The 25,773-nt window shown below is 44.1% G+C and overlaps 1 long non-coding RNA gene across 1 annotated transcript; it reads left to right on the forward strand.

The window, feature by feature from the left end:
- The first annotated feature begins 43 nt into the window (after positions 1 to 43).
- On the forward strand, positions 44 to 25,348 carry LOC124866762. The gene is made up of 4 exons (XR_007037910.1): positions 44 to 163; positions 649 to 743; positions 9,306 to 9,636; positions 25,108 to 25,348. It is a non-coding gene; the product is annotated as an uncharacterized LOC124866762 (long non-coding RNA).
- Positions 25,349 to 25,773: the final 425 nt, after the last annotated feature.

Below are 25,773 nucleotides of genomic sequence, written 5' to 3' on the forward strand. Positions count from 1 at the left end.
AGCAGAAATTCAACCCGAGGCGACAGCCACTGAGCGCGGCTCCGAGCGTCTCATCTCCCGAGCAGAAGGAGGCAGACTGAGCTGGAAGGTGGAGGAGAGAGAGGAGAGAAAGAAAGGGGGCGTTCATACGGGGACACCAGGCAGCCGCCTCCCCACAGCACAGGTGGATTTCTCTCAATCCTGCCTGCCATAGCAAGCAGAGCAGAAAACAAACTAAGAACTGATCCGAAATAACGTTTTAGAGTCTGAGAATACAGCCCACTAATTAAAGCGTCAGCACAGGTGGTTAGAAATTAGAAACTAGAACCAATTCTGATACCAAATACAAGGTTTTATGCTCTTAAAAAGTCACCATCTGGCTCACTGCCCAGGGCGGCAAGTCCTGGGGTTGGTTTTAATGCAGGCTTGCTTCAAGCAAATCACTGAATACAAATATATAATTAATAATAATTTCATGTTATTTCTGTTGATGTCATAAGGTTAATTAATTAATTTCAGGGCTGATTCTAAGAGCACCAAACTACAATAGATAGACCTGAAGGCACGTTACCAGACAGACAAACTGTTGCAGTCACGTAAAACCCAATATGGTCCAAATTCAGTTCATCCCAGTAATCCAACCATATTGTAACATTTTTTTGCTTCTAGAGACATTCTTCAGCATCTCCTCGAGTATCCACAGATCATCTGAATCCAGCTGGGAGATACGGTCCCTCGCAGGGACTTTTGGTACCTCGGATCAGGTAACTGTACCTGGTAAACCTCAGGAAACATCTGTGTAGCGCTGCAAACCAGGTTGTGATAGAGTTACACTCCTGAAGGATGTTTGGTTGGTTGTATGACATAAACAGTTTTATTTGCAGATGAACCTTGTCTGTCTGTCCGTGTCCGTTTACAGAAAAAGTCTTATGAATATTGTACTAGAGGTGTGTGTTAGCCCAAGGAAGAATCCATTAAACTGTGGTGGTGATCTGGATCATAATCCAGATCCAGGAAACTTTTGTTCTATGGCGTCAGTAACCCCAGGTTGAGCGGTGGAAGTATGCCATCTCTGACTGTCTTGTTTGTCCGTTTTTTATCATTTCCCTGTTGTTCATTATATTCCATATTTTCAGAGTTTATTCCTGTGTATTTTAGTTCATTCCCCTTTGGTTAGTGTTTGTTTTTATCTCTTTTCAACTTCTGTTAATTATTCTGTCAGCTGTTTCACATACCTCCTGATTGCCACACACCTGCCTACCATGTCCTTCCCCATATCTCCCACAAAATTTAAGCTCTTTTACTCACCTTGTCCTTCGCTTGATCCTCCCATTATTATTCCAGCATTCATTCCCATCCCTCCTGTTCCTTTCCCTGGTGTTCTGCCAGTAACTCCTCCTGTGTTCCTTGTGCTTCCCTGTAAGTTCTCATTCTTTATTTAATACATCATCACTTTCATGCAACGCTCCCTTCTGCAGCTGGGTCCTACTCCACACCCCCACATCATGACAGTGCCTGTTTTATGTTGTAAATGAAATTAACGACAGGTGCACTAATGGGACAAGAATGAGACGAGCCCAAAAACAGGACTGGTTCTGCAGGTGGAGGCTTGTGCATCTGACCAGGGTCAGTCTCTCTACTGGTAGCATGAGGCAATTCCTGGACCCTACAGAGGTTTCACAGGGAGTCCAAATCCACCAGGATCTTAGATCAGTACGTTTGATTGCCTGAATGCATGCCAGCAGTCTGAAGAGCATGTAGGAGATTCCAGGAGACAGACAGTTAATCTAGGAGAGCTGGACTGGGCCATCAAAGGGTTTCACCCATCAGCAGGACGGGTATCTGCTCCTTTCTGCAAGGAGGACCAGGATAAGTACTGCCAGAACTCTACAAAGTGACATCCAGTAGGCGACTTGCTTGAATGTCTCTGACCAAACCATTAGAAACAGAGTTCCCGAGGGCCTGACGTCCTCTAGAAGGACCTGTGCTCACTGCCCGGCACCAAGGAGCTGGACTGGGATGTACCAGAGAACACCAGAATTGGCAGGTTCAGCACCAGCGCCCTGTTCTTTTCACAGATGAGAGCAGGTTCACCCTGAGCTCTTGTGACAGACATGAAGTGGTCTGGAGAAGCTGAAGTGAACGTTCTGCTGCCTGCAACATTGGTCAGCATGACTGGTCTGGTGGTGGGTCAGGGTTGGTCTCGGGAGGCAGATCCATGGAGGGATACAGACCTGTACAGAATAAACGACCCTGACTGCCATTAGGCATCAGGATGAAACCTTAGAACCATGGTTAGACCCTTCCTGGTGCATGATGATACCCGACCTCATGTGGCTAGAGAATGCAGGTAGTTCCTGGAGGATGAAGGAACTGATACCACTGACTGGCCTCCATGCTCCCCTGATCCAACAGATCATCATGTCAGTCATGACTGACTGACTGACTGACTGACTGTTTTTACAGCAGGAAAATTCACAAAGCAAAGTCCGAAGGCATTTAAAAGCCCAGATGCCTGGTTGGAGCTGAAAGCAGGAGCTATCGGGGAATTCCAGAGAACAAGAACTCCAGGTTTCTAAAGACTTACTGGCATTTTGTGTGAGGAAGGATGAAAATATTAAACTACAATTCAAAATGTCAGGAGCCAGCGATAACAATTAAAACCGACTTCATGTTAAGGTTTTATCCACAGAATATTAATCCTGATGTGAACAAGACAACATCTCCAACATTCACAGTTTAAATTAGACTTCATAAATTAATCATACGTGAGTCAAACACTTTTTATACAGACATTAGCAAATAAGAGCTTTGCACAGGTTAAAACACAAAAAAAATTCACAAACCAGAAAATATTTCAAATTAGTTACAAATTGTTAGAACCAGAGAAAACAGGAAATAAACAGAAAAGATTATGACACAGAAATGTTGCTACAATTACAGAGTTAAAGCAGAAATAAAAATGAATGTAAAAGAATATGTTAAATATAACAAATATTTATAAAACAAAACTTATTTAAAATATCTAAACATTACTACAGTAAAATGAATTTGTAAAAAATACAATAATACCAGTAATAATAAATTAAAACAATAACTTCCCCCCATTTCAATTCCTGTTTCATACAGTCTGTGGTGATCAGGGTCAAAGTTCACTCTGCAGAGCTCTGACATTCAGTTGTCATGTTAGTACTTCGCTGTTTATTTGGTTTCTTTGGTTTGGTGTCTCCCACATTGAGGAGTTGAATTCCTAAATCTGACCAATACAGCAAGTTCAATTAATCATACAGAACCTTGCAAACGTATTCATGCCCCTATGACTTTTCCACATCTTGTCACATACAGGTCTTCTGGGGTTTGTCTCTACATCTGTGAACATCAGTTTTCAAGTCTTGCTAAAAACTCTCAGATGGATTTAGTTCTGGACTTTGACTAGGCCATTCTGACACATGAATCTGCATTCATCTAAACCATCAATTGTATCTCTGACTGTATGTTCAGGGTGGATAAAATAATTAATGGGTCATAAAGTATCTAGAAATATAAATTAGTGCACCATTACATGCAACAAAATAATAAAAAGAAGAGATTTATTAAATTATTAATTAATTAATCGGATATAAATATACATATTTCTATTTTAATCTACTATTTTTATTCAAACCACTCATTTTCAAATCATATTTTTTTCTTGAACTCTATATTTTTCCTTTGTTTATTTAATAAAAGTGGATTTCTTGCTGTTTTATTTTTCTCACCCCTTTTATTTCTTTCAAATTTATTACCACTCAAATATATTTAAAACATGTTTTTTTTCCCTTAAAAATACATTATTTTTCAAATTATTTTACTATCCTTTTATTTGTCAAGCGCTGATATATTTTCCCCTCTAGTATATGCCTGTTGTGTTTTTTTACCCAACGGATTTCCCTGAGCCCATTTATTTCCATCTTTCTTTTTGACATCTTCCTCCTCAACATGAGGAAGAAATGTAAATACCAACGGGGCGGGACTGAGACAGAGGGGGCGGTCTTTGGACCAGTGTCACCGATTTAAATTAAAATAGTAGATTAAAATAGAAATATATACAGGGGTTGGACAATGAAACTGAAACACCTGTCATTTTAGCGTGGGAGGTTTCATGGCTAAATTGGACCAGCCTGGTAGCCAGTCTTCATTGATTGCACATTGCACCGGTAAGAGCAGAGTGTGAAGGTTCAATTAGCAGGGTAAGAGCACAGTTTTACTCAAAATATTGAAATGCACACAACATTATGGGTGACATACCAGAGTTCAAAAGAGGACAAATTGTTGGTGCACGTCTTGCTGGCACATCTGTGACCAAGACAGCAAGTCTTTGTGATGTATCAAGAGCCACGGTATCCAGGGTAATGTCAGCATACCACCAAGAAGGACGAACCACATCCAACAGGATTAACTGTGGACGCAAGAGGAAGCTGTCTGAAAGGGATGTTCGGGTGCTAACCCGGATTGTATCCAAAAAACATAAAACCACGGTTGCCCAAATCACGGCAGAATTAAATGTGCACCTCAACTCTCCTGTTTCCACCAGAACTGTCCGTCAGGAGCTCCACAGGGTCAATATACACGGCCGGGCTGCTATAGCCAAACCTTTGGTCACTCATGCCAATGCCAAACGTCGGTTTCAATGGTGCAAGGAGCGCAAATCTTGGGCTGTGGACAATGTGAAACATGTATTGTTCTCTGATGAGTCCACCTTTACTGTTTTCCCCACATCTGGTAGAGTTACGGTGTGGAGAAGCCCCAAAGAAGTGTACCACCCAGACTGTTGCATGCCCAGAATGAAGCATGGGGGTGGATCAGTGATGGTTTGGGCTGCCATATGTATTGTTTTCTGATTTTGTTTTTGTTTTGTTTTTTTCAACCAAGATGGCGCCGGCGATGGCATCCTCGGAGCTTCACTCTCTCTTTGTTTTTGTATTTTGTGTGTTTTTATGTTTTTTGAGCCACAGTACTGTGGTCTCATTCAGTAGAGAGGAACTTCTCAACATCAGAGAGTCCTCTCTCGGGATTTTTTCACCATCTTTCATCGGTCCGAGGTTCACTGAGCTCCTGGCAAGCGGAGCTGCGGCACTAAAGCTCCGCAAAAGAGGACTTCGCACATCACTGCCTTCAATCCACCTGGCAAACGTCCGCTCTCTTAACAACAAGATGGATGAGCTGCTTCTTCTCACTGGTAAAAACACGGACCTCCGTGGATCAGCGGTTCTCTGCTTCACCGAGACATGGCTGAGTGAAAACATCCCGGACCGAGCACTGCCGTTGCTGGACTTCCAGCTGTTCAGAGAGGATCGCAGCGCGGAGCTATCGGGGAAGAAGCGAGGAGGCGGAATCTGCTTTTATATAAATGAAGGTTGGTGCAGAGACGTAAAAGTTCTGGAAAAACATGTAGTCCTGATCTGGAGTCATTTTCCATAATCTGTAAACCGTTTTATTCACCAAGAGAGTTTTCCTCGTTTATAATAATTGGCTCATATTTTCCACCTCATGGCTGAACTTCTGCTGCTGATAAACATCTTGCTGAGCTGATTACAGACCTGGAGAAAAAATACACTGACTCTTTCATCATAATACTGGGAGATTTTAACAGAACAAACCTCTCAAATGAACTCCCCAAATACAGACAGCATATTAAGTGTCCCACCAGAGATAAAAACACACTGGACCATTGTTACACAGCTTTAAAGGACTCATATCATGCTGTTACCAGGGCTGCTCTGGGTTTTTCAGATCATTATCTAATCCACCTCATCCCAACCTACAGACAGAGACTAAGAGCTTCCAAACCCAAGGTTCACACTGTTAAGAAGTGGACTGAGGAATCAAAGCAGATGCTACAGGCCTGCTTTGAATGCACAGACTGGACTGTTTTTGAAACTTCAGCCACTGACTTAAACCAACTAACTGATGTGGTGACATCATACATCAGTTTCTGTGAGGACATGTGTGTGCAGACCAAGACCTTCTGCACCTTTGGGAACAACAAGCCATGGTTTACTCCACACTTCAGGAATCTGCGCAGGGAAAAGGAAGAAGCTCACAGCAGTGGAGATTGGGCGCGGTACAGGCAGGCCAGGAACAGACTAACGAAGGAGATCAAAGCAGCCAAGAGAAGCTACAGTGAGAAGCTGAAGAACATCCTTTCTACTGGTGACGCTTCAGCTCTATGGACTGGTCTGAGAAACCTGACTGCCTACAGGAGCCCCTCCACCCATCCTGAACAGAGTCGTCTCCTGGCCAACCGTCTGAATGGCTTCTACTGCAGACATGACAAGAAGCCATTCACACCTCAAATCATCTCCTCCACATCCCATTCAGGAACAAATTCCTCCCATAAAGCTACCAACCCCCTACCTTCAGATCCTCTGCCTGCACTAAAGATCTCCGAGGAAGATGTAAACAGGCTCTTTCAGCGCATGAAAACAAAGAAAGCTGGAGGACCTGATAAAGTCTCCCCATCATGTCTGAAAGCCTGTGCAAATCTACTCGCTCCGATCTTCACAAGGATCTTCAACAAGTCACTGGAGAAATGTGAGGTCCCCTCCTGCCTCAAACGATCCACCATCATCTCGGTTCCCAAGAAACCCACCATCCTAGGATTAAATGACTACAGGCCTGTAGCCCTGACGTCTGTGGTCATGAAATCCTTTGAGCTTCTGGTGTTGAAGCACCTGAAAGACATCACAGGCCCCCTGGTGGACCCCCTGCAGTTTGCTTATTGAGCAAACAGGTCGGCAGATGATGCTGTTAACTTAGGTCTACACTTCATCCTGCAACACCTCGACCACCCAGGGACGTACGCCAGGATCCTGTTTGTAGACTTCAGCTCGGCCTTCAACACCATCATACCAGACATCCTCCACCAGAAGCTCACCCAGCTCAACGTCCCAGCCTCCACCTGTCAGTGGATCAACAGCTTCCTGACTGACCGACAGCAGCAGGTTAGACTGGGGAGCATCTTCTCCCGACCCAGATCAATAAGTACTGGTGCCCCCCAGGGGTGTGTTCTATCCCCACTCCTCTTCTCTCTGTACACAAATGACTGCACCTCATCGGACTCGTCCGTGAAACTCCTTAAGTTTGCAGACGACACCACTGTCATTGGACTGATCCAGGACGGTGATGAGTCTGCATACAGACAGCAGGTGGATCAGCTGGTACACTGGTGCGGTCAGAACTACTTGGAACTGAACCCACTCAAGACTGTGGAAATGGTGGTGGACTTTCGGAGAACACCACCCCCATACACCCCCCTCACCATCCTCAACAACACTGTATCGGCCGTGGACCACTTCAGGTTCTTAGGAACCACCCTCTCTGAGGACCTGAGATGGTCTTCACACATAGACACTGTTCGAAAGAAGGTCCAGCAGAGACTGTACTTCCTGAGGCAACTCAAGAAGTTCAACCTTCCACAGGAGCTGCTGGTCATCTTCTCCACCTCCATCATTCAATCTGTCCTGTCTTCATCCATCTCAGTGTGGTTTGTTTCATCCACAAAACAGGACAGGTCCAGACTGCAACGAATAATCAGGACTGCAGAGAGAATCATCAGGGCTGACCTTCCCTCTATCCAGGATTTATATAGGTCAAGGGTCAAGAAAAGAGCTGCTAAAATCTCTGCAAACCCCACACACCCTGCACATAAACTGTTTAGAGCTTTACCTTCAGGTGGCGCTACAGAGCACTGTTCACTAAAACCAGCCGCCACAGAGACAGTTTCTTCCCCCAGGATGTTTCTCTGATGAACATCTAATAGAGTACAAAACAACAGCATACAGATGTTACAAATGCACCTTTTTTATTAGATATGTGTATATTGTACATTGTAAATATGTATATTCTGTAATGCAAAAGCAAAACCAAAGAGTAAAGTGTACCAGAGTCAAATTCCTTGTTTGTATGTACGAACTTGGCAATAGAGCTGATTCTGATTCTGATGAGTCCACCTTTACTGTTTTCCCCACATCCGGGAGAGTTACGGTGTGGAGAAGCCCCAAAGAAGCGTACCACCCAGACTGTTGCATGCCCAGAGTGAAGCATGGGGATGGATCAGTGATGGTTTGGGCTGCCATATCATGGCATTCCCTTGGCCCAATACTTGTGCTAGATGGGCGCGTCACTGCCAAGGACTACCGAACCATTCTTGAGGACCATGTGCATCCAATGGTTCAAACATTGTATCCTGAAGGTGGTGCCGTGTAACAGGATGACAATGCACCAATACACACAGCAAGACTGGTGAAAGATTGGTTTGATGAACATGAAAGTGAAGTTGAACATCTCCCATGGCCTGCACAGTCACCAGATCTAAATATTATTGAGCCACTTTGGGGTGTTTTGGAGGAGCGAGTCAGGAAACGTTTTCCTCCACCAGTATCACGTAGTGACCTGGCCACTATCCTGCAAGAAGAATGGCTTAAAATCCCTCTGACCACTGTGCAGGACTTGTATATGTCATTCCCAAGACAAATTGACGCTGTATTGGCCACAAAAGGAGGCCCTACACCATACTAATAAATTATTGTGGTCTAAAACCAGGTGTTTCAGTTTCATTGTCCAACCCCTGTATATATCTGATTAATTGATCGATAATTTGTATCATTTTATATTATGTTTTTGCATTTAATGGCACCCTAATTAATACTTCTAGCTCTTTTTTGGCCCATTAATTATTTTATTGAGTCATTTATTTATTTCTGTATTTATTCTTAATTATTGCAGGATCGGTCCCCCATAACCAGCTTCCCTTTTCTGCTGGAAAAAAGCATTCCCACAGCATGATGCTGCCACAACCATGTTTTACTTTGGGGATGGTCCCTCCAGGGTTTTGTGCAACGTTAGTTTCACTCACCACATGGCATGCTGCATGTTTTTTGCTTCCCCTACATGATTTGTGACAAACCACAATCAGGACTTTGATGGTTTTCTTTCTGGAATGCCACTCTTCCTTGGTCTAACCTCTGAGGTCTTCACAGAACAACTGGATTTATACTGAGATTAAATTAAACACAGAATGGGCAACATTGGAAACAATTAGTTGCACTAGATTTTATTCTGGATGTTAGATTAAACGTGGGTGAATTCACACCATGAACAACTACAGTATGCTCTACATTGTGTTTATCCATCAAATGAAATCCTACTAAAATCTATAAACTCAGTTGTAATGTGAGAAAATGAGAAACGTTTTTTCTGGTTTTACTCTTAGCTTTTGTCCAGAGAAGAGACCTGAAGAATAAAATCAGCAAGATATTAATAAAACAAATCTTTATATCTGACAGATTGTATCAGCAGAGTGGACGGTGTTGGGTTAGAGCCGGCTGTAATAATGGTCTCATTGGGGTTGACCCACTGAGGGATTATTCATCTACCGGCCCTTCCAGCAAACAGGCATCTCCCCTACGCCTGCTTTCACCTTCACTTCCTCCTGAAATCTGTGTCCTGGAAACATTGGAGATGAGAGTGCCCCCCTGCAAATAAACGGTCATTACCATGACAACAGCAGGAGGATGCTGATCATGGCAACAGTGGCAGGCAGCCAGACCAACAGCCCGGTTCTACCCCAGGGGGCAAGCCAGCACATCCACTCCAGGGTTTTATATCAGAGAGTGTGTGAGTATACTGACTTTTATCTCTACTGCAAATATTCAGTCAGCAGCTCAATATAAAGCTTTGGCAGGATCAGAACTGTGGCTGCATTTTGCCAAAACCACCTTTTCAGGTTATCGCTCTCCAATTCTGCCTGAACATCATGTTTACTGCACAGCAAAGCTGATTGTTCACTGCAAGAAAACCAGTTAACTTGCTTTGGGTACGAGGGTTCATTTACCAGAAAATAATGAATGTTAACGGGACCCAAACACAGCAGATCAGCACAAACATCTCATACTAACTGTCATGCACAGTGGTGGACGGCTGATGATCTGGGCTTGTTGATTTGCGTTTGAAAACTAATCTAATCTGGCTTTTCATGTTGCTTTTGGCGTAAAGGCTTCTTCCTTTCTGAGTTTTCTTTCATTCCACATTGGCAGCATCTTCACAAGGTCCTCAGCTTCTCTTCTGGGCTTGATTTACACAGTTTGCACCAAAACACGTTTATCTACAGAACCACCCTCCCTCCTGAACAGTATGATGACATTCCCATCAGGTTTTTACTTGCTTATACAGTTTAGCCCAAAACGATTCATACCACAGGCAGATTTAGGTATAAAATGATATTTAGATTTTACCTTCATGTTTCTTCTGACTGCTAGCATTACTTCCATTTTGGAGTGGTCCAGCCAGAGTTCTGACATGAATCTGTGGAGGAAACTAACAATTAGGGAAATGGCAAGGAGGTCATCCAAGCTTTAAGACTTGGAGTTTATCACAAAGATATTTATTCATAATGGTTCAGCAATTATAGGAAAGATTTGATTTTTGTTTTACCAGTAAAGCTTTTCTTGATCGATTATTGAGTATAGAGCATAGATTTTAATATGCTTCAGTTTAAAAAAAAGCTAAATAAAAACTGATATTTATTTTCCATTGTTGTACTATCTTTTCAGGGACGTCTTCTCATTTCGTTTAAAAAATATGTTTTGGCTGAATGAAAATAATTTTAAATCTAAATCTTCCAACAGTATGAATAAATGTGTGTTATGATTCTGGCCCGTCTGCCAGCTCTGTCTTCATGTAATTGGCTAATTTGCTTCACCTGTCTGCTGCTGCGCTGGAGCGCAAACACAGTCATGCTATGCACCTGTTTTTCTACAGTTATATTCAGCCCTCAGACAGGCAGACGGTGCCAGATTTTCGAAAACCTACCAGTTAGTAGATGTCCAGCATTCCTTCCTGCCTGACCACGTTTTTTGACCACTCTTTGCATCTTGGATTTCCCTGTCTTGCCTGACTCTCATTGGATGTCTCTCGCCTCTGGATCACGACTTTGTTTCTGTCTCTCGACCAAATCCTCCTGCTTCGCCCCTGGATTTGCCTAGGATTTGTCTTGGATCTTTCCCCCGGTCGGCAATCCGACTTCTGCCTTTTCATTTGAAATATAGTAACGATTTGCTTCCATATTTTGAAGCCACTAACCGGCTTCTCCGTTCCCAGTGATCCCGGGTCCCCGGCTGGTGGAGTTGTGAGTATCTGTGTGCTGATCCTGAATAAATCTTAACTTTTATTCTGTTTCTGGCTGAAATTCTGAGTCCTCCGTCCTTAACCTTACAATGTGGGCTTCTTGTTTAGCAGATGCATGTGGCTCCTTCAGGCATATTCATATTTCTATATGCACATTCTAATTTATTGAATGTGAGCTTATTTCCTCAGTAAAAGATGTTAAATGTGTTGAAATCTTCACAAAGACAAATGTGCACAGGTCTAGAGTCTTTGTGAACCTTGACCTCTGGGGTCCACTGTCCATGGTACAGGACAGTTACTTTGACCTTGTTGTTCATTTAGAAATTAAATATTTAAATATGCTGCTGTGAAATGGTCTCACAATTAAATCCGATGAGCTTTAATAGCAATTAAATACTGTTTAGAGTTTACTGATTCAAATTCGTTTTTAATGTTAGAGCATTTTACAAAATGACCGGTATAGATTGGAGTTCTGGTCAGATTTTATTATTCAATTAAACAATATCCAACAATAAAGGTGGTGAAGGATGGTATTTAGGAAGTTCTGAATAACCTTAGATCATGATAGATGAATTTCAGCAAAGATAGCCTAATATATCGATGCACTCTAACGCACTGTGAGGCTCTGATCTGTGGCCATTATACTCTGAGTAGAAGTGCAGTGACCTGATAAAACCGGGGCAGAACTGGTGGAAACACCTGCTGGTGGTGGACACCCACCCACAGTCATGGTATTTTACAGCTCACTCGCAATTAACACTGAAATAATTAAATTAATCAATTAAAGAAGGCTTCAAACTCTCTGCTGCTGCTCATATTCTGCCTAAGGACCACGGTCACCATCCGAGCCTGCATCAGAACCTCAAACTTTGTTTTATGGGTCATCCATAACCTTAAAGAAGTTTTACAGGACCGGAGGATCGGACAGCTGATGTGGTGTAGAATTGCTGATAAGCCTGATCCTGTCATCACTGAGGTCTGACGAACATCTGGTCCAAGAACTGAACAGGACAGTTTCTATAGAACTGCAGACAAACAACAGAGTAAATACAGGGGTTGGACAATGAAACTGAAACACCTGGTTTTAGACCACAATAATTTATTAGTATGGTGTAGGGCCTCCTTTTGCGGCCAATACAGCATCAATTCGTCTTGGGAATGACATATACAAGTCCTGCACAGTGGTCAGAGGGATTTTAAGCCATTCTTCTTGCAGGATAGTGGCCAGGTCACTACGTGATACTGGTGGAGGAAAATGTTTCCTGACTCGCTCCTCCAAAACACCCCAAAGTGGCTCAATAATATTTAGATCTGGTGACTGTGCAGGCCATGGGAGATGTTCATCAAACCAATCTTTCACCAGTCTTGCTGTGTGTATTGGTGCATTGTCATCCTGATGCACGGCACCACCTTCAGGATACAATGTTTGAACCATTGGATGCACATGGTCCTCAAGAATGGTTCGGTAGTCCTTGGCAGTGATGCGCCCATCTAGCACAAGTATTGGGCCAAGGGAATGCCATGATATGGCAGCCCAAACCATCACTGATCCACCCCCATGCTTCACTCTGGGCATGCAACAGTCTGGGTGGTACGCTTCTTTGGGGCTTCTCCACACCGTAACTCTCCCGGATGTGGGGAAAACAGTAAAGGTGGACTCATCAGAGAACAATACATGTTTCACATTGTCCACAGCCCAAGATTTGCGTTCCTCGCACCATTGAAACCAACGTTTGGCATTGTTAATAATGTTGTGTGCATTTCAATATTTTGAGCAAAACTGTGCTCTTACCCTGCTAATTGAACCTTCACACTCTGATCTTACTGGTGCAATGTGCAATCAATGAAGACTGGCTACCAGGCTGGTCCAATTTAGCCATGAAATCTCCCACACTAAAATGACAGGTGTTTCAGTTTCATTGTCCCACCCCTGTAGATCAGCCGGTGGCAGGCTGGACAGTACCATTAAGAACAGAACCGCCTGTTAGTTGAATCAGAACATCTGCGACAGTAAAGGAGCAGCAGATGTGTAGAAAAGACTCACGTCAGTCAGCTGGAGGTTCGGTGGTCCACTTTGACACATTTCACTGAAACCGTCCCCAAAAAAACATCACATTTTTCCCTCTTTTTGTCCAAAAGCCAATTAGCAAAGCTGCAAACCAGAACCATTCAGAGGACGATAAAGACAGGCATTGATTTACAGTGCCTTGCGAAAGTATTCGGCCCCCTTGAACTTTTCAACCTCTTGCCACATTTCAGGCTTCAAACATAAAGATATAAAATATCTAAGTTTTTGTGAAGAATCAACAAGTGAGACACAATCGTGAAGTGGAATGAAATTTATTGGATGTGTCAAACATTTTTAACAAATGAACTGAAAAGTGGGGCGTGCAATATTATTCGGCCCCCTTGCGTTAATACTTTGTAGTGCCACCCTTTGATGCAATTACAGCTGCAAGTCTCTTGGGGTTTGTCTCTATCAGTTTTCACATCAAGAGACTGAAATTCTTGCTCATTCTTCCTTTTAAAACAGCTGGAGCTCAGTGAGGTTGGATGGAGAGCGTTCGTGAACAGTAGTCTTCAGCTCTTTCCACAGATTCTCGATTGGATTCAGGTCTGGACTTTGACTTGGCCATTCCAACACCTGGATACGTTTATTTGTGAACCACTCCATTGTAGATTTGGCTTTATGTTTTGGATCATTGTCTTGTTGGAAGATAAATCTCCGTCCCAGTCTCAGGTCTCTTACAGACTGCAACAGGTTTTCTTCCAGAATGGTCCTGTATTTGGCCCCATCCATCTTCCCTGTCCCTGCTGATGAAAAGCAGGTCCAAACCATGATGCTGCCACCACCATGTTTGACAGTGGGGATGATGTGTTCAGGGTGATGAGCTGTGTTGCCAAACATATCGTTTTGCATTGTGGTCAAACAGTTTGATTTTGGTTTCATCTGACCAGAGCACCTTCTTCCACATGTTTGGTGTGTCTCCCAGGTGGCTTGTGGCAAACTTTAAACGAGACTTTTTATGGATATCTTTGAGAAATGGCTTTCTTCTTGCCACTCTTCCATAAAGGCCAGATTTGTGCAGAGTAAGACTGATTGTTGTCCTATGGACAGACTCTCCCACCTCAGCTGTAGATCTCTGCAGTTCATCCAGAGTGATCATGGGCCTCTTGGCTGCATCTCTGATCAGTCTTCTCCTTGTTCCAGATGAAAGTTTAGAGAGACGGCCGGGTCTTGATAGATTTGTAGTGGTCTGAAACTCCTTCCATTTCAATATGATTGTTTGCACAGTGCTCCTTGGGATGTTTAAAGCTTGGGAAATCTTTTTGTATCCAAATCCAGCTTCAAACTTCTCCACAACAGTATCTCGGACCTGCCTGGTGTGTTCCTTGGTCTTCATGATGCTCTCTGCGCTTTGAACAGAACCCTGAGACTATCACAGAGCAGGTGCATTTATACGGAGACTTGATTACACACAGGTGGATTCTATTTATCATCATCAGTCATTTGGGACAACATTGGATCATTCAGAGATCCTCACTGAACTTCTGGAGTGAGTTTGCTGCACTGAAAGTAAAGGGGCTGAATAATATTACACGCCCCACTTTTCAGTTTTTTATTTGTTAAAGTTTGACACATCCAATAAATTTCATTCCACTTCATGATTGTGTCTCACTTGTTGATTCTTCACAAAAACTTAGAATTTTTTATCTTTATGTTTGAAGCCTGAAATGTGGCAAGAGGTTGAAAAGTTCAAGGGGGGCGAATACTTTCGCAAGGTACTGTACGTTTGACTCATGTCACGTGACTCTATCAACCAATCAAATTATTGAATGGCTTGTTGATTTTAATAGGCTATGAGGGAACATTGTGGCATTTAGTGGCTGAATGTGGACTTTTTTATTAGTTAATATTAAATATTTTCACCTTTTTTAAATGTAAAATGCTGAAAAATAAATCAGGCTCGGGCTCTTGGGGTTCTCCCGTCCTTTATTCATTTCCAAAAGGAATATTTTAGCTGGCATCTCCACTTTTAGTCTTTCCAGATCCAGTCTTTTTGTCCATAGATCTTGGATCAGTCAATTAATTTTTTTATATGGTTTCCTTATTTCAGCTTTGTCTTTTCTTTACATATATGTGCTCTAAAAAGTGTTTTTATTTGTGTTATATCTGTGATGTGCTGCTATCCGGCGCTTTCTGATTAACTTCATCATTCACCATTTCTACATCCTCAGTTTGATCTTTTCTCCAACAACCTGCTGCCAGATTTCTCTGCATGTTATCTTATACTGTTAGAAATCAGCAGATGTCCTCTGGGATGAAATCAGCTTGGTCAGCCAGACTTTGGGAAATGTTTTAAACTTCTTGTGCAGAAGAAAACTTCAGAAGTGTGAAGTTCTGCCCAGTCACATGTTCCTATTTTTTGTGCTTTCACAAGGTCTGGATGAATGAGGAAAGGCTCTTTAAAACATTTTAATTAAAATATGCATATGAGATCATATTAGTATGATTCTGTGTCAGTCTGTGCTTTTTCCTGCAGTTGGTCCGTGTCCATCATAATTTCTAATGATTTGCCTTTCAGCTGTGCTTCGTCATGAAACATCTGAAGCCTAAGCAGAGACTGAGGCTCAGACTGTTTTGGTATCTTGGGGCAAAGTGTGTTTGATCATAGGTCAAGTCAGTCACAGTATGAGTCTCAGCAGCAGACCTTATTTTAGTTTGTTCAGTAGTAACCATCTGAGGGCTGCACACAAAGGGCTGTTGGGTGGCTTGACCTCGACCTCTCAAGGTCCAAATCAGCTCTGGATCTCATTGTTTTCTCAGTTGAATGAGAGCAGATCTCAGAGGTAAAGCTGGACAGCTTACACCACAGAAGCAGGCTGTCACTGTGGAACTAATCTAGCTGCTATGAGGTCAGGTCAATATCAGGGACAGTTCCTTTTGAAAGGCTACTTTTGGAAACATTTTTACAAAATTTAACTCTGAAATGACTTCCTTCAGTCAGTCAGATTTACACACGAAACGTTACATCATGTGAAGCTCAGGTTTGAACTGGCTGACCTCCACATCTTCAAATAAACCCATGATTGATTGCTTTGGCTGCGATGGACTAGCGACCTGTCCAGGGTGTACCCTGCCTCTCCTGTAGACTGCTGGAGATAGGCACCAGCTCCCCCGCGACCCTCTATGAAAGAAGCAGGTATAGAAAATGGATGGATGGATGCATTATTTGGTCTTCAACAAAGTAACATGTCATTGGAAGATGCAGGAAAATGATTCATAGCTTTCAACATTTTCTACAAATAGAATTCAGACGTGTATTTATATTCAACCCTCTCTAATTCCAATTCATTTTGTTTTTTTCTTGTCATTCAGAGGTTTTCTTGCTACTGAGCTTTTGATCATTGTCCTGCTGCAGAACCAAAGTGTGACTGGGTTCTGTAGGTTCTGTACTGGTGGCTGGACGTTCTCCTGCAAGATGTTCTAATGCAAAAGCAATAACTCATAATTCCATCAATTATGGGAAGTCACCCAGATCTTGAGGAAGCAAAGTAGCCCCAGATCATCACACGACCACCACCATGTTTGATTACAGGTGTGGTGTTCTGTTTCTGAAATGATTTGTTAGTTTTAGGTTAGATCCAACGGGACGCAGACCTTCCTAAAAGTCTCTTTGTCTCGTCAGTCCAATGAATATTTTCCTAAAGGTCTTCAGGTTCACCAAGCTGTTTTTTGGTAAATGTGAGACGGGCCTTGGTGTTATTTTGGTCAGCCGTGGTTATGGCCATTTTTGGCTAGTCGAGGAATTTTTTTGAGACGTTTTGTGAGGATCAGCAACAATGATTCAGATAAATTTTTAGTTTTTGGCCAAAGGTCGTCAGAAAGATGTTTTTTCTCTTATGTCATCGTACTCGTCATCTTACGCTTTATCCAGGACCAGGTTGTGGGGGCAGCAGACTCAGCAGAGACACCCAAACGTCCCTCTCCCCAGACACCTCCTCCAGCTCCTCCGGGGGGAACCCAAGGCATTCCCAGGCCAGCCGAGAGACATAGTCCCTCCAGCGTGTCCTGGGCCGTGCCTGGAACACCTCCCGAGGAAGGCGTCCAGGTGACATCCGGTATAGATGCCCGAGCCACCTCAACTGGCTCCTCTCGGTGTGGAGGAGCAGCGGCTCTACTCCGAGCCCCTCCCGGATGGCTGAGCTCCTCACCCTATCTGAGTGCCCGGCCACCCTACGGAGGAAGCTCATTTCAGCCGCTTGCATCCAGGATCTCGTTCTTTTGGTCATGACCCAAAGTTCATGGCCATAGGTGAGGGTAGGAACGTAGACCGACCGGTAAATCGAGAGCTTCGCTTTTTGGCTCAGCTCTCTCTTCACCACAACGGACCGGCACAGCGCCCCCATTACTGTGGCAGCCGCACCGATCCGTCTGTCGATCTCCCGCTCCATTCTTCCCTCACTCGTGAACAAGACCCCGAGATACTTGAACTCCTCCACTTGAGGCAGGAACTGCCCTCCAACCTGAAGAGGACAAGCCACCCTTTTCCGGTCACAAACCATGGCCTCAGACTTGGAGGAGCTGATCTTCATCCCAGCCGCTTCACACTCGGCTGCGAACCGCCCCAGCGCCTGCTGTAGGTCTTGGCAAGAGGGGGCCAGCAGGACCATGTCATCCGCAAAAAGAAGAGACGAAATCCACTGGTCCCCAAACCAGACCCCCTTCGGCCCTTGGCTGCGCCTAGAAATCCTGTCCATAAAAGTTATGAACAGGACCGGTGACAAAGGGCAGCCCTGCCGGAGTCCAACATGCACCGGGAAAAGGTCCGACTTGGTAATGCGGACCAAACTCCTGCTCCGCTTGTACAGAGACCGGATGGCCCCTAGTAAAGGGCCCTGGATTCCATACTCCTGGAGCACCCCCCACCGGGAATCATGAGGGACACAGTCGAATACTTTCTCCAGGTCCACAAAACACATGTGAACCAGTTGGGCAAATTCCCATGAACCCTCAAGTACCCTGTAGAGGGTATAGAGCCGGTCCAGTGTTCCACGGCCGGGACGAAAACCACACTGCTCCTCCTGAAGCCGAGGTTCGCCCATCGGATTGGCTTTCCAATACCCTGGCGTAGGCTTTACCAGGGAGGCTGATGAGTATGATCCCCCTGTAGTTGGAACACACCCTCCGGTCACCCTTCTTATGAAGGGGGACCACCACCCCAGTCTGCCAGTCCAGAGGCACTGTCCCCGACCGCCAGCAATGTTGAAGAGGCTTGTCAACATGACAGCCCAACAACATCCAGAGACTTGAGGTACTCAGGGCGGATCTCATCCATCCCCGAAGCCCTGCCACCGCAGAGCTTTTTAACGACCCGAGGTGCCGGACGGTTTGCCAGAATCGCTTCGAGGCCAATGGGTAATCCTTCTCCATGGCCTCACCGAACTCCTCCCGGGCCCAGGTTTTTGCTTCTGCCACAGCCCGGGCCGCGGCACGCTTGGCCTCACGGTACCCGTCAGCTGCCTCAGGAGGCCCACAAGCCAACCACAGCCGATAGGACTCCTTCTTAAGCTTCACAGCATCCCTTACTGCCGGTGTCCACCACTGGGTTCAGGGATTGCCGCCGCGACAGGCACCGCAGACCTTACGGGCGCAGCTACAGGCAGCAGCATTGACAATAGATGCGGAGAACATGGTCCACTCGGACTCTATGTCTCCAACGTCCCCCGGAATCTGGCCAAAGCTCTCCCGGAGGTGGGAGTTAAATACATGCCTGGCCGAGGGCTCTGCCAGACGTTCCCAGCAGACCCTCACTATGCGCTTGGGCCTGCCAAGTCTGTCCGGCTTTCTCCTCCTCCAGCTGATCCAACTCACCAATGGGGGGGGATCAGAGGACAGCTCAGCCCCTCTCTTCACCTGCGTGTCCAAAACATGCGGCTGAAGGTCTGATGATATGACAACAAAGTTCATCATCGACCTCCTGCCTAGGGTGTCCTGGTGCCAAGTCCACTGATGGACACCCTTATGTTTGAACATGGTGTTCATTATGGACAATCCGTGACTAGCACAGAAGTCCAATAACGAAACACCACTCAGATTCAGATCGGGGAGGCCATTCATCCCGATCACGCCTCTCCAGGTGTCACTGTCGTTCCCCACGTGGGCGTTGAAGTCCCCCAGCAGAATAATGGAGTCCCCGGGAAGGGCACTATCCAGCACCCCCGACAGGGACGCCAAGAAGGCCGGGTACTCCGCACTACCACTCGGCCCGTAGGCCAAAACGACAGTCAGAGACCTATCTCCAACCCGAAGGCGGAGGGATGCGACCCTCTCATCCACTGGGGTAAACCCCAACACGAGACGGCTGAGCTGGAGGGCAGCAAGCAAACCCACCCAGCCCTCCGCCTCTCCCCGTGGGCCACTCCAGAGTAGAAGAGAGTCCAGCCCCTCTCGATGAAATGGGTGCCAGAGCCCACGCTGTGCGTGGAGGTGAGCCCGACTATTTCTAGTCGATATCTCTCGACCTCCCGCACAAGCTCAGACTCCTTCCCCCCCGCGAGATGACATTCCACGTCCCTAGAGCCAGCCTAAGCATCCGGGGATCGGGCCGCTGAGGTCTCCATCTTCGTCCACCGCCCAATTCTCTCATCTCATAAATCCTAATTTAATATACAGAAAATTTCTTCCTCGTTGAGAAAAATAAACCTTGAAATTGTGAAATAATTTTAGCACAAATAAGCAAAATAAATCAGATATCAAATTGTATAGGTACTTTATAAAACAATCTATTTCCAATATTTTCAGTTGGGTTTTATTTATTTATTTATTTATTTTTTTAGTTTAGGCTTGAAAAAAGAAAAAGAAATCCCAGCTTCAACCAAAGTTATGCAGAAAAAGAATTAAGTAAACAAACATGAACAAATGTCAAAGTATCTTGAAGGGTTGGGGATGCTCATGCAGAAGCATTCAAACACACTTCAGTTATGATTAATGTCACTATTATCAGTTCACTGCTTACTGTGTTAGAGAACACTCACACAAACACATATTAGTAATGATTTATAATATCTCCCATAGATAATGGGATTTTGGTGAAAAGAGTGAAATACATGTTGCCTTGTTTAAAGCTGGATGGACGGATGATGCATGGATGGAGTAAGCTCTGTTTCAGATTGCGAGCTCCTCCCAGGAAACGACAGAAGTGTAAACAGAGATAAAGGTTCCTGCAGACATCAGACCGTCTATCAGTGCTGGATAGATTTTAATATGTGTGTTTCTGTTTGGGTCTGTGCAGAAACAGAGACGTGGCCCAGAGGAGAAACACTGATAAAAACTGATCTAAAAATTGAACATGAAGGCCAAGGCTCTGGCAGAGCAGCCGACCTTCTCTCATCTCTGCTTTCAGATCTTAATTGTTTATTTACCCGGCTGTGAACGCACCCGGAGAAACTCCATGTCTGAGTTGGTTCAAAGAGGGGGACCGGGTTGGGCCTCGCTGGGTGGAGACCCACAGCTAATTGCCACATTTCTTCCTCAGATAAAGACAGTTTTCCTCCTCTACTGCCCAGCAGGAATTTCTGCTGAATAAAACAGTAACAACAAGCATCCAGCTGGACAGCTCTGAATGTGAATGTGAAAACCTGCAGGAAAGGCTGAGAACAGGTCTTTTCTCTTTCACCACCAATACTTTTGTTTTCTTTCAGTTTTGACAAATGTAGTCATTGCTGAACAGAAAGGTTAATGCAGCAGAGATCCACGTTCTCTTCTCTAATAGTACAGGTTCTGCTGATGCTCCTGAAAGGCCTTGACCTTTTTGAAGGAGCATCAATGTCTGTCTGCATTAGGAGGATGCATTTTTCCGCATGTGTTCACGTGTCCCATCAGACCAGAAAGACTGCAGCTAGAGCCTATATGAGCACAAACAGCAGGTTAAGATAGGGGTCTATTTTAACATATAACAGATGCAACCCTTTAAAACTGCAGCTGAGGAACTTTTTCCTCAAGGTGACCTAATTTTGTCAGAATTTTCACATAGTAATTTATTCTCACGTTAACATCCCTGTTAAAGGCATGATCTAAAAATACAGGTCATGGAGTGAAAACACCAACAAGTTGCAGCTTTGCCACCATTAGGTTTCTTCTCCCAACTGTTAATAGAAACTTACTGATGATGGGAAAGAATGGGAGTGAATGAGAGTTTGGGTGTTTCTCTCTGGACTGTGGGTTGATTGGACAGAAAACTGTAGGTCCTACAGTAGTAGGACACACTGGGAGGAAGAAGATAAAAATACCATTTGTTTGGATGTATAAACTGTATGAGGTGATGGCAAGTTTCTGAATTATTGAGAATCTACAGTAGGTGGCATCAACACTATGGGCTGAACATTCTGAAGCAAAATCTTAAAGAAAACCCTCAAACTCTATGTGCAAAAACTGTAAAAGGTGTGAAAATGATGATCCAGTCAGGTAAAGTCCAACTTTCTGTGACCAATTTCAATGGTGTTTCTGCTGAGCTGTGATGCTTCATCTATCCGAACTCGGGTCCAGGAGCAAAAACCCAGACAATCCACTCTCCAGCTCCTCCTTCAAGATCCCAAGGTGTTCCCCAGTCAGAATCGATGTGTAGTTTCATTGTTATGTTCTGGATCTGCTTCAGGGTCTCCTCCCAGTGGGACATGCCTGAAAAGTCCTCCACCAAATCCAGTTCAAATCAATGTGGAGAAGCAGCAACTCTACCCTGAGCTCCTCTCCAGCCACAAGATATTCCATCGGTCAGGATCTCTCTATCTCCTGAGCAGAGGTCAGAGTTGGGACCAAGATGGATCTTTATCCCATTTCTTCAGCAATATCCCTAAATCAGTTTAGTCTAAGAACAAATCTAATTAAAGTCAGACTGTTCCCTGTTGTTCGTACAGCTGCAGAGTTTTAACTCTTTTCAGGTACAGATCTGATGATTTAAAGAAGCTGATGATTCACAGGTCTTTGTGTTTGGGCTCTTCCACAAACATTTCTTCTGAGAATTTAGACTGTGGATAAAAATCTTGGAGCCTCTGCTGAACAAGGCTGGGGGGGGGGGATTGCATGTGCAGGATCACACTGGTCAGAGAAGTCGGGGGTCTTGCTGGCGAGAATCTTGTTGCTGTGGTAACTAATGAACCACACTGGGAGAGGGGTCACGCCTGTACGTGAGGTAAAGATGCTGAAGCTGATGCCGTAGGCAGAAAGTTAGAATTACAGAGTATTTTATTAATGTAGAATGTTGGTATGATGGTGTTCTGGTCTTCAGCTGAGTGTGAACTCCACCAGGTCACTGACCTCTAATTGAAAAAGAGGTTGAGAAGATGAAGAAGCCACAGAAAGTTAAAACACGTGAGGCAGAGGAGTCAGACGTCTGAGCAGCACTGCGGAGATTGATGAGATGTCTGTCAGGACACGTCCGAACACATTCAAACCAATTCGAGAGGCGTCGAAAAGGCTGTCTGAAAGTCGAGGCGGGATCACAGACGACCTGACATGCCTAGCAGGTCTGCAGTGTCGGAGGATCCCCAGCTGCCTACTTTCCACACACCACCACCAGCAGCAGCATCAGACCCATTTATTAACTAGGACATTTTATAGGGCACGCTGAAAAAACTCAAGGACTAAAACAGGTAAGAAGAGGCGAGAGCAGCGATGCAGAGAAGTCCTGCAGACTCCAAACAATGCCAACATGTTCATTTACACCTGAGAGGAGGTTCAGGATCTCCCATCAGAGGTCTAAGGCTTTATCATCATCATCTCTGCTGCTGCACATTTAAAGCTCAGTTCATCAGTTTCACACTTTAATTATTTGTAGAAACTAATACAACGGCATTTAGAAGTTTTATTTAGGGTAGTAAAACTAGAACAACCTACATAGTTAAAAATTAAAGATGTAACAGGATTTACATGGAGGGTCAAATGTGTCAGAATTCAATAAATAAATTTTGATATAATTACTTACATTTTTGCAAATTTATTTAAATATGAATAAAAAGATAAACAAATAATTTAGTATTTTATTAAATATTTTTTTTCAGTGTTGTAAATCACGAATTTATTTTATCTTTCAGCTGTACCGGTTGAAGCCAGTAGGTGGTGCTAAAGCTAACTGAAGTGGATTTGCCAAGCAGATTAACCAATCAGATGTTAGAGCCTATTTAAATGACACATTAAAAGTTTTAAATTGTTCATGTTGCACTGCTGCCCAAGGACCAGGAAATAAGTGAATAAATACGATGATACACTAGTCACAAAAAGTAAAGGATATTTGTCTTCTGGTGAAATTTCAGGAGGAACCTAGAATGGACCATAACCTTTCCAGGTGAACTTAAAAGTCATCCTCTCTAAACCCTTGGATGCTCATGTCCAACTGTTTGAACAACACCCTGTTCTCCAACAAGGAGCTTAACAGCAAAATTCACGTTTTTGTGATGTTTGATCCATGAATTGACCAATACATTTTCTGGTTCAATCAGTTGGTATTTAAACAGTCCCCTTCATGATGCTGTTCACATTTTGACGTCATGGGACCAAGACAAAGCCTAACTACAGATCAACAGAACCTCACGATTGTGAGGCAGGATGTTCTCAGACGGAAGTGACCGCTGAGCTTAGAGTCACAGAGTTTCGTCAGCAGGTTGGAAGAGAGATCCAGAGAGTCTGGAAGAGTAACAGAAAGGCATAGAAGTGGACGTCCTTTGGTCACAACCAACACTGATGACAACTTCATTGTGAGCAGGGCCCTGAAGAACCAGATGATGAATGCCACTCAACTCCAGGCACATTAAAGGGAGGTGAGAGGCACCCGTGTGTCACATCCGACCATTAGAAACCGTTTACATCAGCCTGGTCTGCGTGTTACATGAGCTGCAAGGCATCATCATCTTGCATGGGCCAGGGAGCAATTACACTTGATGAAGAACCAGTGGGCCTTAGTGGTGTTCTCTAATGAAAGTCAATTCATGTTGAGCAGGAATGATGGCCACCATCAATGCTGGAGATTTCAGGGAGATCAGTTACTGTTGGCACCAGAACAGCCTTTGGTGGAGGTGGTGTTACAGTGTGGGCAGTTGTGTCTAGTCAATACAGAACTGCCCTACACTATGAATGGCACATTGACAAGCCCATACTACCTGAATAACATAATTAATTCAGCCAATGTGCCCCTGCATGAACAACACAGGCCTAGTTTCATCTTCATAGACGACAATGCTCCAGCCCATCAAGGTCACATCATTGGGGACAGCTGTTGGAGACTGGGGATAATCACTGTAGCGTGAATTGTTTACGTTTTGCACAAAGTAACAAGAATAAAAACATGAACCACATTCTCAAAGTGGAAACCAACACTCTAAATAACATCATTACACTTCATAAACAAACACCTGAGCAGAATTTCTTTACTAAAAGAGGTTTAATATTGAGTCTAGAAACTGAAAAGATGAGGGTCCTGAACACACAACCCAGTGGAACTCCACAGCAGCTGTTTTCAAGATATCCCAAAATGTTAATCAGTTGAACTTTCTAAGAGCCGTATTCGAAGATGATCACCTTCAAAGCAGTGGGACCAAATGTTCTGCCATCCTTCTGGCATCATCTATGTGATAAAAGTGGGGCAACAAACGGTTTGCCAGTTGATTGGTTTGATGAGTCCCATCTGTATCCCTGCAGTGTTACACATCAGTAATGATGATTTAATGACATGTAATAACAGAGACTCACCCTGAACTTGCAGTTATGGGTTTACCTTTGGTAAAGAACATTCATTTGGTTCACACAGATCTGCTAAAAAGATTGTTTAATTTTGAACACACACCTTCAGTGTTTGCCCTCGTTGCCCCGCTCTCCATCTTTTTCGCTTGGTCCACATTTGAAGGCACATTAATCATAGCAGTTACCCACATGTTTTTCTCCTACTCCTCTTCTTCTATTCTTCACAGGCTGGAGGCAACTGGGTCACCCTCAACTGGAGGACCGCTTTCAGAGAGCTTAAGGGGTACTGGAGCAAACCAACAAGCAGGCTCTCTCCCTTCTTTTATTAGAACCAAGTCTGAGCAGTTTCCGTCACAAGCCTGGAAATCGCAAACGAGTTGACTTCAGGTCGGAGTGAAACAGCATGGCTCAGAATATCAAATGTCCATGATTCATCCCCATTAGCAATAAAACCGAAGTCTAATCGGGGACTGTGCCATAATTTAATTCAAAAGAGACAGAAATGACAGTAAAAAACGGTGGTAATGTATTTATTGTTTAATATGAAGCAGAGATATATTTCACCTCTGATCAGAACTTGAGGGCAGAGAGAACCACTTTCCTTGAGGAAAGCCCACAGATTGGCCCCTCCATCTGCAACAGGACATCATGTTGTACAAGATGATATCTGGTCTTAAAAGAGAGGGAAAGGGAAGTTCTCCATTCATGATTTATGGCTGTAAAGACTCGCCTCTAAGGTAATAAATTAGTGATCGCCTGCAGCTTAAAAACCTGGAAAAAGGGCAAACATGTATGAGCAGCAGTTTTCTCACAGAGGAGACCCAGATCCTGCCTCTGTGATACAATCATGCAGTTATCTCAGGTTATACTCAAATATACTGCTGCTTGACACT

The sequence above is a fragment of the Girardinichthys multiradiatus genome, chromosome 4 (assembly GCF_021462225.1).
Source record: "Girardinichthys multiradiatus isolate DD_20200921_A chromosome 4, DD_fGirMul_XY1, whole genome shotgun sequence".
Lineage (NCBI taxonomy): Eukaryota > Metazoa > Chordata > Actinopteri > Cyprinodontiformes > Goodeidae > Girardinichthys > Girardinichthys multiradiatus.